Genomic DNA, 15595 nt, shown 5'->3' with positions numbered 1-15595 from the left:
GGTCTTGCAGGCGACACGTTGTCTTGGCAACCGGGCCAAACAAAATTATGTGAACAAATTTAAGAGAGGTCCATGCAAGGACACTTCAAACCAAATTTGCTGAAGATCTATCAAGGGGTTCATGCGAAGAAAATGTTAAGTTTTTTTTACTAATTTTAGCTCTGGTGGCCCTTAAAAGGGGCCAAACAAAATTATTTGAAAAGACCTGACAGAGGCCCATGCTAGGATGCTTCAGACTTGAAGATCCACCAAGCAGTTAATAAGATCAAGTTGTTTAAAGGTTTTTCTGTTTTTTGCTCTGGTGACCCCTAAAAGGGGCCAAACAAAACCATTTGAACAAAGTTGAGAGATGACCATGTAAGGATGCTACATATCAAGTATGGAGTCATTCTGACCTATACTTTCAGAGGAAAAGATGTTTAAGTGACAAGACAATGTAAAAACTAAATGACCCCTGAGCAAGGCCAATTTGACCCCGGGACAATAATTTGAATACCTTTGGTGTAGGTCCACTAGGTAACACTATATACCAAATATGAAAGCTCTAGGTCTTATATTTTGGAGAAGAGGATTTTTAAAGTTTTATTATATAAGACTATATAAAAATATTGAAAACCTAAGGGCTAAAGTTTGAACAATCTTAATAGTGGTCCGATAAACAATGCTTCATACCAAATATCTAAGGCCTTCGCCTTTTGGTTTCGGAGAAGAAGATTTTATAAGTTTTCATCATATACATATATAAGGAAACCCATGACCGCCCGGGTGGGGCCATTTTTTGACCCCAGGGCCAAAGATTGAACAATATTGGTACAAGTCAACTAGATGATATATCATGCCAAATATCTAAGCTCTTGTCACTACTTGATTTTATGTGTGTATCTATATATGTATATTTGTTATTAATTGTTGTATGTGGCCCATATTGAAAATTGGTATGTGTACTAAATATGTTATCCAGTTTAAATTAAGACGTTACTTGTCTTTGTGAGTTCGGAGAAGATTTTTTAAGTTTTCACTATAACACATATAGAGAAAACCCATCAGCCCCGGGGTGTGGCCAATTTTGACCCCAGGGCCATAATTTGAACAAACTTTGTAGAGGTCCACTAGACGATGAATCATGCCAAATATCTAAGCTCTAAGCCACGTAAGTTCAGAGGAGATGATTTTTGAAGTTTTCACTATAAACATATAGAGAAAACCCATGACCCCCGAAGGGGGCGGGGCCAATTTTGACCCCAAGGCCATAATTTGAACAATCTTTGTAGAGGTCCACTAGACGATGAATCATGCCAAATATCTAAGCTCTAGTCCAAGTAAGTTCAGAGAAGAAGATTTTTGAAGTTTTCACTATAAACATATAGAGAATACCCTAACCCCCCTGGGCGGGGCCAATTTTGACCCCAAGGCCATAATTTGAACAATCTTTGTAGAGGTCCACTAGACGATGAATCATGCCAAATATCTAAGCTCTAAGCAACGTAAGTTCAGAGGAGATTTTTGATTTTTTTTAATATAAACATATAGAGAAAACCCATGACCACCCAGGGGCGGGGCCAATTTTGACCACAGGGCCATAATTTGAACAATCTTTGTAGAGGTCCACTAGACGATGAATCATGCCAAATATCTAAGCTCTAGTCCAAGTAAGTTTAGAGGAGAAGATTTTTGAAGTTTTAACTATAAACATATCAAGTATACCCATGACCCCCCGGGGCGGGGCCAATTTTGACCCCAAGGCCATAATTTGAACAATCTTTGTAGAGGTCCACTTGACGATGAATCATGCCAAAAATCTAAGCTCTAGTCCAAGTAAGTTCAAAGGTGAAGATTTTTGAAGTTTTCACTATAAACATATAGAGAATACCCTAACCCCCCGGGGCGGGGCCAATTTTGACCCCAGGGCCATAATTTGAACAAACTTTGTAGAGGTCCACTAGACGATGAATCATGACAAATATCTAAGCTCTAGGCCAAGTAAGTTCAGAGGAGAAGATTTTTTAAGTTTTCACTATAAACATATAGAGAAAACCCATGACCCCCCCAAGGCCATAATTTGAACAATCTTTGTAGAGGTCCACTAGACAATGAATCATGCCAAATATCTAAGCTCTAGTCCAAGTAAGTTAAGAGGAGAAGATTTTTGAAGTTTTAACTATAAACATATCAAGTATACCCATGACCCCCCGGGGCGGGGCCAATTTTGACCCCAAGGCCATAATTTGAACAATCTTTGTAGAGGTCCACTAGAAGATGAATCATGCCAAATATCTAAGCTCTAGTCCAAGTAAGTTCAAAGGAGAAGATTTTTGAAGTTTTCACTATAAACATATAGAGAAAACCCATGACCCCCCGGGTCGGAGCCAATTTTGAACCCAAGGCCATAATTTGAACAATCTTTGTAAAGGTCCACTAGACGATGAATCATGCCAAATATCTAAGCTCTAGTCCAAGTAAGTTCAGAGGAGAAGATTTTTGAAGTTTTAACTATAAACATATAGAGCATACCCATGACCCCCCGGGGCGGGGCCAATTTTGACCCCAGGGCCATAATTTGAACAAACTTTGTAGAGGTCCACTAGACGATGAATCATGCCAAATATCTAAGCTCTAGTCCAAGTAAGTTCAGAGGAGAAGATTTTTGAAGTTTTAACTATAAACATATAGAGCATACCCATGACCCCCCGGGGCGGGGCCAATTTTGACCCCAGGGCCATAATTTGAACAAACTTTGTAGAGGTCCACTAGACGATGAATCATGACAAATATCTAAGCTCTAGGCCAAGTAAGTTCAGAGGAGAAGATTTTTTAAGTTTTCACTATAAACATATAGAGAAAACCCATGACCCCCCGGGGCGGGGCCAATTTTGATCCAAGGGCCATAATTTGAACAATCTTGGTAGAGGACCATTTGGTGATCCTACCTACCATATATCAACGGCCTAAGCCTTGTGGTTTGGGAGAAGAAGATTTTTAAAGTTCTTCCTTTCCATTGCCATGGCAACCAGAGTTCTCCATGGAATTCAATTCTTTGAACAATTTTCAAAGGGGACCACCCAAGGAACATTCCTGTGAAGTTTGGATGAAACTGGCTAAGCGGTTTATGAGGAGATGTCGTTTAAAGTAAAAGTTTAAGGACGGACGACGGACGGACGGACGACGGACAAATTGTGATCACAAAAGCTCACCTTGTCACTATGTGACAGGTGAGTTAAAAATAACAGCAAAATAAACACTACATTTGTGAGTTCAAATGTAGGTACTAAGGGTATTTTCTGAAAATCTTGGTGTCACGTGATTAAATTTGAACACAACTATGACCTAGTTAAGGAATGCTTGTAAAAGGATTTATTAAAATGCTAAATCAACTATCTTTAAAGCGTTTTTTGGTGTTGAAAATGTGTTTGTGAACTACATTTTACTTCATTTACCTGAGGATACAGTTATTTTGTATGTACAATGCATACAAGTGAAATAACAGCATGACATAAAAATGTCACGAATTCTGGTAGGGTTTGGATACGGCATTCTCTTCAGCGAAGTTCTTTAGCTAGTTGGTCGGTAATTAGTCCAGTCCAGCCAGTGCTTAATGACCCAACCCAACCTGATTCTGTTTAATGTTTTGATACATGTTTTGTTAACTACAATAATGAGCGATCAGGGGTCGGTGGAATTACCGAAATCCCAAATATCCCCGTAAATACCGAAAATCCCTTCCATTCTCTGAGGTATATAGAGTTTTCTTTAATACGCCCGGATTTACTACTTTATTGTGTTCGAATGTTGTATGCCGTAATTGTTGGAGGTTGGAGAGGGGTGGGGAAGCCTGGGGAGGGTGGGGGTGGGGGTCGTGGTGACTAAAACCCGGGACCCCCTTTCATTTTACATCGAGTGTGCGAGGTGGTTTGTACGCCAGGAGTAATTACTTATTATTAGTGTCATCACTTGTATGCCATAGTTGGTTGTAGAGAGGGGAAGGGGAGTCGGTGGAGGGGTGTTGGGGTGACTTAAACGTAATCAAAACCAACGAAGTATGATAACAAGATTTATTCATTCAGTTTCGTTTATGAAAATTGTACTGTATTGGATGACACCGCACAGCAAGACACTTAAATGTGTGATCTGATAAGACAGCAGACGGTAATAAAGATACACAGAAGTTGTGTACTTTACATGGGCTGGAGTTATTTTGTTATCGTAGATATTGATATTTAATGTTTTAACTTCAAACTAGTAATTCAATTGATATCACATTATTTTTTTTTATTGATTTTCTGATTTTTAACCCTTACCATGCGGGGTCCGATTATATTCGGACCTAGTTGTGTGTAACCCGATCCATGCTAAGTCCGGATATTTTCGGACCGGATTATTTACCATGGGATGTTCAACAAATCCACTTCAAATTCAAATCTTGCAGCAAATTACCACATCAGTACATAACAAGAGGCCCAAAAGGGCCTATGCTCTACTGGCATGGCTTTTGTGGTCATATCAATCCAGAGCATGTATGTATGGGTAAAAGGCAACAGACATATAGTTTATGTTTTGTGTTTGGGTTACCTGAAAACGTAGCACATTCAACATCTGAGCACAGAAAGTATTGAAAGCAGATTAGTTGCATGAACTATTTTAATATGTGCCAAATAAGTCATCTGACAAAAAAAAAAATGCTTTCAAAACTGTACTCATAGTAAAAATTTCTGTAGTTTTAAAAGTTAAAAAAAGTTAGTCAAAAGGTCAAAGTCAAGGGCATCCTAGGACAACATTGATCAATTTGAACAAACATTCATAATCAATTGTGCTGAGATGGATGCACGAACACACAAAAAGATTTTCAAATCTTTCCAGATTTATGTTTACCAAACCTGTGAACCCTGGGTGTGGCCAGTAATGACACCAGGTGCATAACTTAAAACATTCACAACCAATTTTGTTAAGATGAATGCACAAACTACAGAACTTAAAGCTAAAAAATGGCCTTTGGGCTTTCAACAAGAACAAGGCAGAGTAATTCACAAAATCAACTGCAAAAGCAAAAAGCAAATTGTCTCTCAAAATCCTAGACTTGCAAATTGTCTCCCTTAACTCTAGACTTGAATTAACATATATACATGTAAACTTGGCTAAAAATAGAATTCGCTCATGCAGACCTGGCTAAAAATAGAAAGCATTTCTTTAAAACTTTCATGGCCCATAATCTAGGCATTCATGGGCGGATCTTGCTGGTTTTCGAAAGGAACCAAGCTCTAATGGATATCTAGATACTGTACAAGTTTCATCGAGATATAATCAAAACTGAAGACTGTATCGTGTTCACAACCAATTGTTTACACAATAGCATTGTTTTATACTATCAAGGGCCATAATCTAGGCATGCATGGGCGGATCTGGCTGGTTTTCGAAAGGAACCGAGCTCTAATGGATATCTAGATACTGTACAAGTTTCATTGAGATAAAATCAAAACTGAAGACTGTATCGTGTTCACAAGCAATTGTTTACAGACGCACGACCGCACGGACGCACGACCGCACGGACGCACGGATGCACATACTACGTACACATTACCATCGCATAAGCTCTTCTGGCCTTTGGCCAGTAGAGCTAAAAATCACATAGCAAAATAATAAATCTAGCATGTGACTTAATTTTATGTACCAATAATAGTAAACTGACAGAGAAATCCATAACTATGTATCGGATTTTTTCATTTTCTCCCAACTCCGCCATTTTGAGTATGCGTTCACAGGGCATTTATACTTCATACTTGTTTATTTTACATTTTAAAGAGTATTCCTTGGTTACAACAACAAATCTCATTTAAAGTGAAATGTCAAGTTCATTACAAATTGAAATGGACGTATTCAAAACAGTTGTCCGTGTTGTTTTATCTAAATGTTATGCAGTTACAAATCCCGGCATCAGTAGTGTCAGTAAAGGTCAATGACACTTGTATGTGTTCAACTCTTTCATTGTTTTTACACTATATTAACTCAAACATGAATAAACATGCAATTTAGAATAAACACAAGCTTTACATTGACTCAATGACAAGTATTTCCAAACCATTCTGTGATATAAAATCCATAAACACCACCTCCGAAATTGAGATTAAATTGTGAAACTAGGTCACCGGTGTCAACTTAGAAAATTTACTTTCGATTTCACCACTCACACTTAGAGCACTGTTATTTGATATTTAACCATAGAATGTTATAAAATGTTTTTCTTACACATAATTTACAGATATTTGTGTCTATATATTCGATGGCAGCAGCTGACACTTTTATTTTTTATCTATAAACAACAATATTTGCTTGACCTAAATTGGCGAGGAAAAAACAACAATCACGTGACAGTTATTGTTTACAAGTGTTGGCTGTTACATTTGTCAATGCTTATTGCTATTGTTATTTTAACAACTCCTGCATATTTTAATTAATTATTTTATACAAAGAATGATATGACTGCTATCGTTTAGCCCTAGTCGAAAAAGAACAACAGTTCATTCAAAAATGTCACAAGTTTTTACTTTAATCGGATGCTGTTTTACATATCCGCAAGTCATATGGGGGCCAATTATCCGCATGTAATCTTTTGGTTACTTTACACATGATAGTTATAATTAAATTGGTGAACAGTGGCTATTTGATGAATGTTGACCAATTAATAAACATTTCGACTCATTTTAAACTTAAAACGAATTAACTGGTTTAATACATTTGGCTGCTGTCATCTGGAGAATGTTACAGTAGAGTAGATTTTAATTTTAACAAACCAATTAAGGTACACCTTAATTACAGGCTCCAAGGTTACACATAAGGATGTGGGACAACTTCACCTCAAACAAAACACCATATTACAACTGCTTATTTTTGTAATGTGCCACCACCACCCCCCCCCCCCCCCCCCCAATAACCAGGTGGCAAAATACCTGTAAGGTTTGACTAGGGGAAAAAAGGACCAAAGCATGAAATAAACACCCCTTAACCAAAACACCTCTATTGTCACTTATAAATGTTTTCCTTATGAGTCTGATGTACAATAGTGTCATTTATACAGAAAATGAAACATTACTTTTATCAATAAAAAAATCAAATGTAAAAAATGTAATTGGCAATTACCATTCTTATGAATTTATTTATTATATATGTCATATGATAAAAATTAATTAAGGAATTTTAACACAGAAAAAAACTACCTAACATAATATGGATTTACATGTTTATTTAAAAAAATAAATAAAAAAAGGAAATAATCACACTCTTTGTCACTAAAATCAATGTTTGTTATTAAATAAAAAAGGCAAAACATGTTGCATCTCATGAGAGCTTTTCATCAACATTTACAATATGAACCAAAATTATGTTTTTGCATACATGCACAAGAATTCTGAGAAATGACAAGTTAAATCATTGCATAGATGGCAAGTAACTTTAAGCAGAGATGTGATTTAACATTCTGCCATAATTGTTAGAAAGGTGGATACATTTTATTTCTTCAAAGTTGCAGTTATTTTTACCAAACTTTACATTGCATTTTATAAATATGTACAAACAGTATGGTGTTGAAACATGAGTATACAGACATGCTAATGTGTTCTTTATTTTGTTGGCCCTTCTGTAACATTAAACCACCTGATAACTAAATAGTTAAAGTATAAAAATTATGATAGTTTGCTTACAACATGTATATCTCTCTATGTATATCTCTCTCTGTTTTAATGTTATTATTATGAAGCAATTTTGTGTCGAATTGTCTTCATATATTTGTTATCTTTTATTTAATATTTCTTAATGTTTTTGTCCCAGAAGTTAGATGTACATTCTTCTGCTATTCAGATGTAAATTCTTTTATTCATATGAAATATATTATATTTGGTATGAAAATTATTGTTATCTTATGAGGAATTCATTTATATTCTTAATAATATAGAACCTTTGAATTATATGCAATAAAACATTCATTGTGAGTTGCGTCAGGATTTGAACCCACACATTCACGTCATTATAGTTTGGTGGATGAATCTGGGGAACAGCACTGTTTAGCTGCTGTGACTTTCCTGGTACCTCTGAGTGTGTGGACATATCAACAGCCAAGCGAGAAATTCCCATTATCAAAGAAACTGACAGACTCTACAATGAATTTCAACAATTTCCAAAAGGGTAACCATCATCTATTTTACCCTGTAATCATGATGTGCCAGCCATGCCACAGTCATTCTCACCAACACTGCAATCGAACATATTCCCCTGGTACTCCACACCAAGCCAGGTCAACATCTATTCGCAAAAACCAGATGCAGCTGCGGGACCATGTAAGAATGACTGCCTTCATGAACAGAAAAGACTCCCAAAACATGCCATTTCACAACCTTGAGGATGCTGACCTGCAGAAGTTTCGCTTCAACTCTTTAACTAAAATAACATCAAACTGTAAGGCAAACTCTAAAAAACTTCAAGAAAAATTTCAGGCAACTATTGAAGGTCATTGTGCAGCAATCTCCATCCTCAAGCTCCAAAACAATGACCTCAAAGTTAGTGACCGTGTGCATAGTAACAAAAACATAGAATTATCAAAGCAGCTAGACCGCCAATCTGAAATACACACAAAGGCTATGTCAAAACAAATTAAGATAAATAAGGACCTCACCAAGAAGCTTGACCACATGGTATCCGAATCAAAAAGGGCTACTAATACAGAAGAGATTGCCCCACTTAAACTGCTCAACTCAAAGCTTGTTGAGAGACTCAACAAGGCACAGAAACTACTACAAGATCTAAACCTACGTAACAACCAGGCCTCACAGACACGATACAAAATATTTCACAAGGCCAGACAGGAATTCAAAGATGTAGTAAGTGAAGCCACTCTACAACGTTATGACTATATGGAAGATGTTGAAGATTTCAATTGCCGGCAATGTGGAAGTGATTCATACCATCATAAAAATGTGTACCTTGCCATGGAAGAGACATGTGGGTGCTGCAAAAGAGATGGACACTTCACACTTTTGTGTAGACAGTTACAAAAACATCTGTAACATGCATAGATTTATATTCTTAACTTTTAAGATAATTGATGTAACGTTTGGGGTCCAAACTTAAATGTATTCGGGGGGAACTATTATGAAGCAATTTTGTGTCGAATTGTCTTCATATATTTGTTATCTTTTATTTAATATTTCTTAATGTTTTTGTCCCAGAAGTTAGATGTACATTCTTCTGCTATTCAGATGTAAATCTTTTATTCATATGAAATATATTATATTTGGTATGAAAATTATTGTTATCTTATGAGGAATTCATTTATATTCTTAATAATATAGAACCTTTGAATTATATGCAATATTTCATACATTTTATTTATTTCCTTTTACATCTGAAGGGTTTCATAATGGTTTTTAATTCTTCAACAAACTGTTATTTTTTGTGTCTGCATGTTTCCTTTAATTTTAGCACCTTCATTATTTTATGTTCTAACTAATCTTTATGCAACAGGCTTAGCTAGACAAGTTTTGATAGCTAAGCCTGAGTGAGACATTTCAGACATTCTTGTTATTTCTTAACCTTTTAAAACAACAATATGTTTCATATAAAAGCTTAAGGATCACTTTTATTAAGGACTTCGAATTGTATGGTGTTCCATTACATTACTTTATACTTTGTGTGTTACCAAAGTCAGGACATTGTGTTACAAATATTATTTTCGACTTTGTGTGCGTTACCAAAGTTATAATAAAGGACATTGTGTTACAAATATATATTTCTAGGAACAGTTTTATAAGTGTGTTTAATAATTTGCGTTACAAATTTAAAATACTTAAACACTTGTGTTACAAGAATCATTGATGACGCTGTATAAATAACTTCTACTGGTGTTCCATAGAACTGTATGCATGTGATTATATTCTTGACGTTATTAAAACTTTAAAACATTCATTGTGAGTTGCGTCAGGATTTGAACCCACACATTCACGTCATTATATTATCATAAGATGAAATAATATCAAATGTATTAGAATATACAGTCCTACAATGAAATTATTTATGCACAGCCATCCAAGAACTATAACTATTTGATTTGTTAAGGCAGGGCAAGTATTTTTTAAGCTGTAAATAAAGTAACACTTGCATGTTTAATAATAAGAAAGCAATATGATATGTTATGTATAGAACTATACCAATGGGCTCGATAGGAATTTCCTATTCGCCTCTCTCATAGAGAACCTGCGTTCAATTCCCAGCCTAGGCGAGTGTGAGTTTGGTTAGTGGTCACCAAGTTGGACGAGTGGGCTTCTTTTCCGGGGTTTCCAGTTTCCCCTACTACACAAGACGCCAATGAGAGTTGCAAATACTTGTTTCACAATTGTGAAAATAAATAAGTTTTAACTAACGCTCCCTTTATGAATTCATTAAGTTACAAAATTAACTACTTACAATGGTACCAGGGTGGATGGCATAAAATGGGTTCTTCCCCCCCCCCCCCAACCCCACCCAAAAAAATGTAAGCAATTTGTAGTCTGAGATGTTGCATTTTGAATGTATAAAATTACTTTTTATCTTATTTCTCTGATATAGAAGAAGTAAATTTATAACAATGTGAGGGGCGTTGCCTGGTGCACATCCCCCTCTAGTGCAGTCAGTGGGTACAATGGGCAACTTGTTTTTAAGTATTGGTTCTATCCTGTCAATCTAAAGTAACTGCTTGTTATTGTTTATTCAGTACATGTACATTAGAAGATGCGATAAACTTCTTTTTCACTATTTTAAAGCTCATTTAATTATATACCATATATGCACTTTTGATACTGTCCTTATAACCAAGTCTTGAGTACTGCAACTAAAGAAGACTAGTTCAGTCGCTGGTTGGAAATAACAAATATAAACATTTGTTTACTTTAAGAAACATGATTGTACTTGTAATATTTAATTAATACTGGTCAAAAGCATGTTTTTGATTCATTGTCTCATGTTGTGTTTATGCAGTCTCAAATGACTACAACTTAAGAATCGTATCTTATTGGTATACTGTACTTTAAAAAAAAACATAGTTGATGTTTCCATAGCAACCTTTTAAAATTGAAATGAAATGACTGAAAGATACATAATTGTGGAATGTTTATTTATCAATCATGCTCCCATTCAGTAATATTGTAATATCAATTTCATACTGGACTATTGTGATCCTTTAAACAGGGTATCAGGTCTGTGCCATTAGTATATTGTTAACTGTTCTTCTTTCCATAGCTTAGTATCACTAAAATACCGTAATGTGAATTTTTATTTGCTGAAAATTATTTATTATGACATTAAATTAGATAAAGCAGATAAATATTCATAAACAATGGTAATGTAGTCAATAAAAAACATGAACATTGGTCAAATTCTTTAACTTTGGTATGAATATCAAATAAAGAAAATTGGTTGCCATGGGAACATGCAGAATAACTTTCTCACAAAGGTTTTTGTTGCTTCATAGTATTGTATTCTTGATCTGAACACTAAAGCTAGAAAAAACAAATGAATGACCATTGACATAAATGAAATAAACAGCTGTTTTTCAATTATATTGTAGCACACGCCATATAACAAATGTTGTCCAAAATAAACAATGACATAAGTTTTCATTTAATTGCGTTCAATATCAGTGTGAATCTTCATTTTACCCAAAAATTCTTCAATTGGTGGATTTTATTGATGAACACAAATGTGTTTTTATGAAAAACAATAGCATATATGCAAAATAAAAGTATAATTTTTAGACAAGAAATTGTCTCCATGGTTACCGTGGAATCAATTTCAATTACTGATAGCTTAATTAAAACTTTAACATTTCAATATCACTGTCTGAAAGTTTGAATGCTGTAGAACAAGTATTATTTAAATTGTATTCTTTTAAAGTCAATGGGTGATATATTTAACATTCACTCAAAACAACTCAGCAGTGAGAACTGAACTACACTTACAACATTGCAACAAATCGTTATGATACACATAAAAACAATTGTATAAATTAGGCACACAATTGTTAGATATTCTTTTTCTTATGTACAAGTGATTCAAAGGTAATATTTCTACTATTGATACAACCTTATTCATTGTGATTTGACTATAATGTTTTCTGGCTTCATGTGAATGACCGTCCGATACTCGTATTGGGTATCATATGAATTGTAGTTAGAAATTTACATTATATCTGCCGCCATGTATATATGTTTTGTATATGACCTCATTTGCCATGTTTATGGCGTGAGAGAATAAACCGTGTTTGACTTTGACTTTGAATATAATCAACTCCCGCTTGATACCAATTATTCACCTTTCTCGACACACAACTTGTTCACAATACACAATTATTATTTATCGATTAACTTATACAGCACCATTTTTAACCACACGTTCAAAGGCGCTTTACAATGAAATAAACGGATAACTTATTACAGAAAATATCAATAACAAATAATACACCTTTAAAACATTCATTATACGATATACTTAAAATACGAATAGCAATCAAACACAATAAAATGTGATATTGAACTAGTCGTTAAAACATTAACATATATGAAATTAAAAGGACTTCCCGGGATTTAGCCATCCCCCTCATCCGACTTCCACACACCCCTCCACCCACCAACAACTTTGGCATACAGGACGACCAAAATGAAGTATTAAATATCGGCGTACACACCCTCGCATACTTTTTTGTATACGGTAAGGTACGACCCTACCCTCCCTTACCTCTACAATTTGAAATGAGATATGTGAAAGTAGTATTTGAGACTTCTTCGTAGCCACCACCCCCTCCCCCGACTCCCCCACCACTCTCCAACCAACCTTAGTCTAAAATAATAGACGTGTTATACGGGATTCTTCCAATCCCTAACGTCTAAACGGGAATGTGCAAAAAACGGGGGTGTTTTAAAAAAATTGAAATTGTTTTAAGTGAAGTATTTTATGGTTGAAATTGATCATAAAGAGTTATATTCATATTTTACCATGTAAGTGAAATGTTATTTTGCACTGAACAAGCATTTAATGCATTAAAACAAGTTGTTTACCTTTCCAATAAAACGAAAGTTGACTGACACAGACAACAATTATGCGAAGGGGAACAACTCGATACAATCGTAATAACTCGGCCTCCTCCGACAAAGCTTCGAGATAGACCTCGTTATATAATCGTAACAACTCGGCCAATGGTCGAAATGTTCCGAGCGATTTAAAACTGTGCCCTAAAGCCTTGCAGGTGCCCTTCATGTATATATCGCTATGTTTTGACAGAATGAAATGAAGAAAAGCCGTCAAACTCATTATTATAAGTTGGATATTTAATTTTTGTGTACAGAACTAATATAAAATAACATTATCTGGTAATATTTCTTGTTTTTATGTTATTTTATAGACGCTATATGCTTTAACCCGGAATCCTGATCGGAACAACTACCCACTTTTGATACTAAACAATTTGTACGTGAAGGATTTGCCATATCAAAAATCTAAAAAAAAATCCGTCGACGTACAATTATTTGGACTACAACCAACCTCAACCACGACATACAACCCACTTAAACACATTACAGTTTTAAACCATACTGCATACTCTTGTGTATGTACTTAGAAATATGAATGGGGTTCCCGGGGTTTAATCACTCCCTGCCCCACCCCAACTACCCCGATTCCCCCACCCCTCTCCAACCACCAAGATATACAGCATACAACCCACTAAAACACAATGCAGTTTTGAAGGAACGGCGTAAGAACCTCCTCGCATACTCTTCTTTTGTACGAACTTTTGAAAATGAAAGGGGGTCCCGGGTTTTAGTCACCACGACCCCCACCCCCACCCTCCCCAGGCTTCCCCACCCCTCTCCAACCTCCAACAATTACGGCATACAACATTCGAACACAATAAAGTAGTAAATCCGGGCGTATTAAAGAAAACGCTATATACCTCAGAGAATGAAAGGGATTTTCGGTATTTACAGGGATTTTCGGGATTTCGGTAATTCCACCGACCGAGCGATCAGGGATAGTTTTTTATTTCCACCGACCGGGCGATCAGGGATACTTTTTTTATTATTTTGACATTTCATGTGTATCCCTGTAACGAGTCTGCCATAATAAAAATTCGTCAAAATAATCGTTAACGGCCATTTAGGTGGACTAGGCCAAGACTGCAAGACGCCAAGAGTATGAATAAAACTTGAACTTGTCATTGTAAAATAGATTATTCGACTCACTGTGGTACCCTGTAACTCCACAATAACACTGAATTGTTTAATAAACACACAAAAATACACATTAATTATATCTTGGCCAATACCTTTCACTAATTACACTATTTTTCCTTGAAAAACTTCAGATCGGCTTCTGTCATTATTATATTAGTGTCAACACATTCGGAACATCTATATACATCAGTAGAAGTAGTCCGTACAATTTAAAAGAAGAACATTAATTAATCGTAGTGTTTTACGAGTGTATTGTACTATTAAGTTTAAATTAATTGCTAGTGAAGTGAATTTTTGCATAAATAATTAAAATTCTAGGAGTAAGTCATTAAACTTAGCTGCTTAATAAAAATTACTACGCGAACTACTTGTAGCGTAGTTATATGGAAACATTCTTGAACTGTAAACCGTCCATATGAATGTCCACGGTTTTTCGAGGGTAAATAGCTGAGTTATTCCGAATGCAGTCAACATCGCCATTTTGGGTCGGGTTATGGTCGGGTGTATATGCCGGGCCCCGCGATCTATGATTGGAAAACCTGGAAATTCGGGATAGGTGCTGAAGGGGCGGGGGGGGGGGGGGGGGGTAAGTATACTTACTAGTGTTGTGCCGATGATCGATTATAATCGACAATTGATCGGTTAGGCCTACGTCGGCGACAATCGATAGTGAAATTTGAACAATCGATTATAGTAACAAGAGACATAACCGCTACCGACTACCAGTAAAAAAAGAAGAAGATAAGATGATGAGAATCATATGATCCTGGCACCTAGGTTTTGACTAGGGGACAGTGCTCCTGAAAAGTCCAAGATAATATTTAATGTTTATGATGTCTGAACAGTTAACAATTGTTTCCTTCCAGTCAAACAAGTGTTTATACATTGTAAGTGTATTGATATTCATGGATAAAGTTACTGTTTTGCATTGTTTAATCACTTCGTTATCCATGCATTATACAAAAAAAATCACTGAAATTAATATTCTCTCACTAATTTTGGCCAAATAGGAGCAATTCTCTCATTGAAAATCTGACATAGAATTATCCCTGAGAAGGCCACATTCTTGCTGATTAAAATGCCCTATGTTAATGTCCATTTTTAGCTCACCCAAAGTGCTCAATGTGAGCTTAGTATTGTGATCAGTCTATGACCGGTGTCTGTCGTCCGTCGTATGCCGTTCGGCGTCAACAATTGCTTATAAATGTCTCCTAAACCACTAGGACAATCTTTATGAAACTTTACAGGAATGATCCTGGGTTGGCGCTCTTTCAAAATTGTTCAAAGAAATGAATTCCATGCAGAACTCTGGTTGCCTTGGCAACATAAAGGAAAAAACTACAAAACTTTTCTTG

The 15595-nt window shown here is 35.6% G+C and overlaps 1 protein-coding gene across 9 annotated transcripts in view; it reads right to left on the bottom strand.

The window, feature by feature from the left end:
• Positions 1-14663, bottom strand: part of LOC128234064 (integumentary mucin C.1-like) — a 122969-nt gene extending 108306 nt beyond the window's left edge. The window contains exon 1 of one of the 9 annotated variants that reach the window (XM_052948035.1): positions 14250-14663. The gene's annotated coding sequence lies outside the window, so the exon portion shown is untranslated. The remainder of the gene's footprint in view (positions 1-14249) is intronic. The other 8 variants (XM_052948034.1, XM_052948043.1, XM_052948044.1 and 5 more) reach the window with 8 other exon arrangements.
• Between the last annotated feature and the right edge of the window lie 932 nt (positions 14664-15595).

Source organism: Mya arenaria, chromosome 5 (assembly GCF_026914265.1).
Source record: "Mya arenaria isolate MELC-2E11 chromosome 5, ASM2691426v1".
Taxonomy (NCBI): Eukaryota; Metazoa; Mollusca; class Bivalvia; order Myida; family Myidae; genus Mya; species Mya arenaria.
The sequence above is the reverse complement of the archived record's forward strand: the minus strand, read 5'-3'. Positions and strand labels throughout refer to the sequence as shown.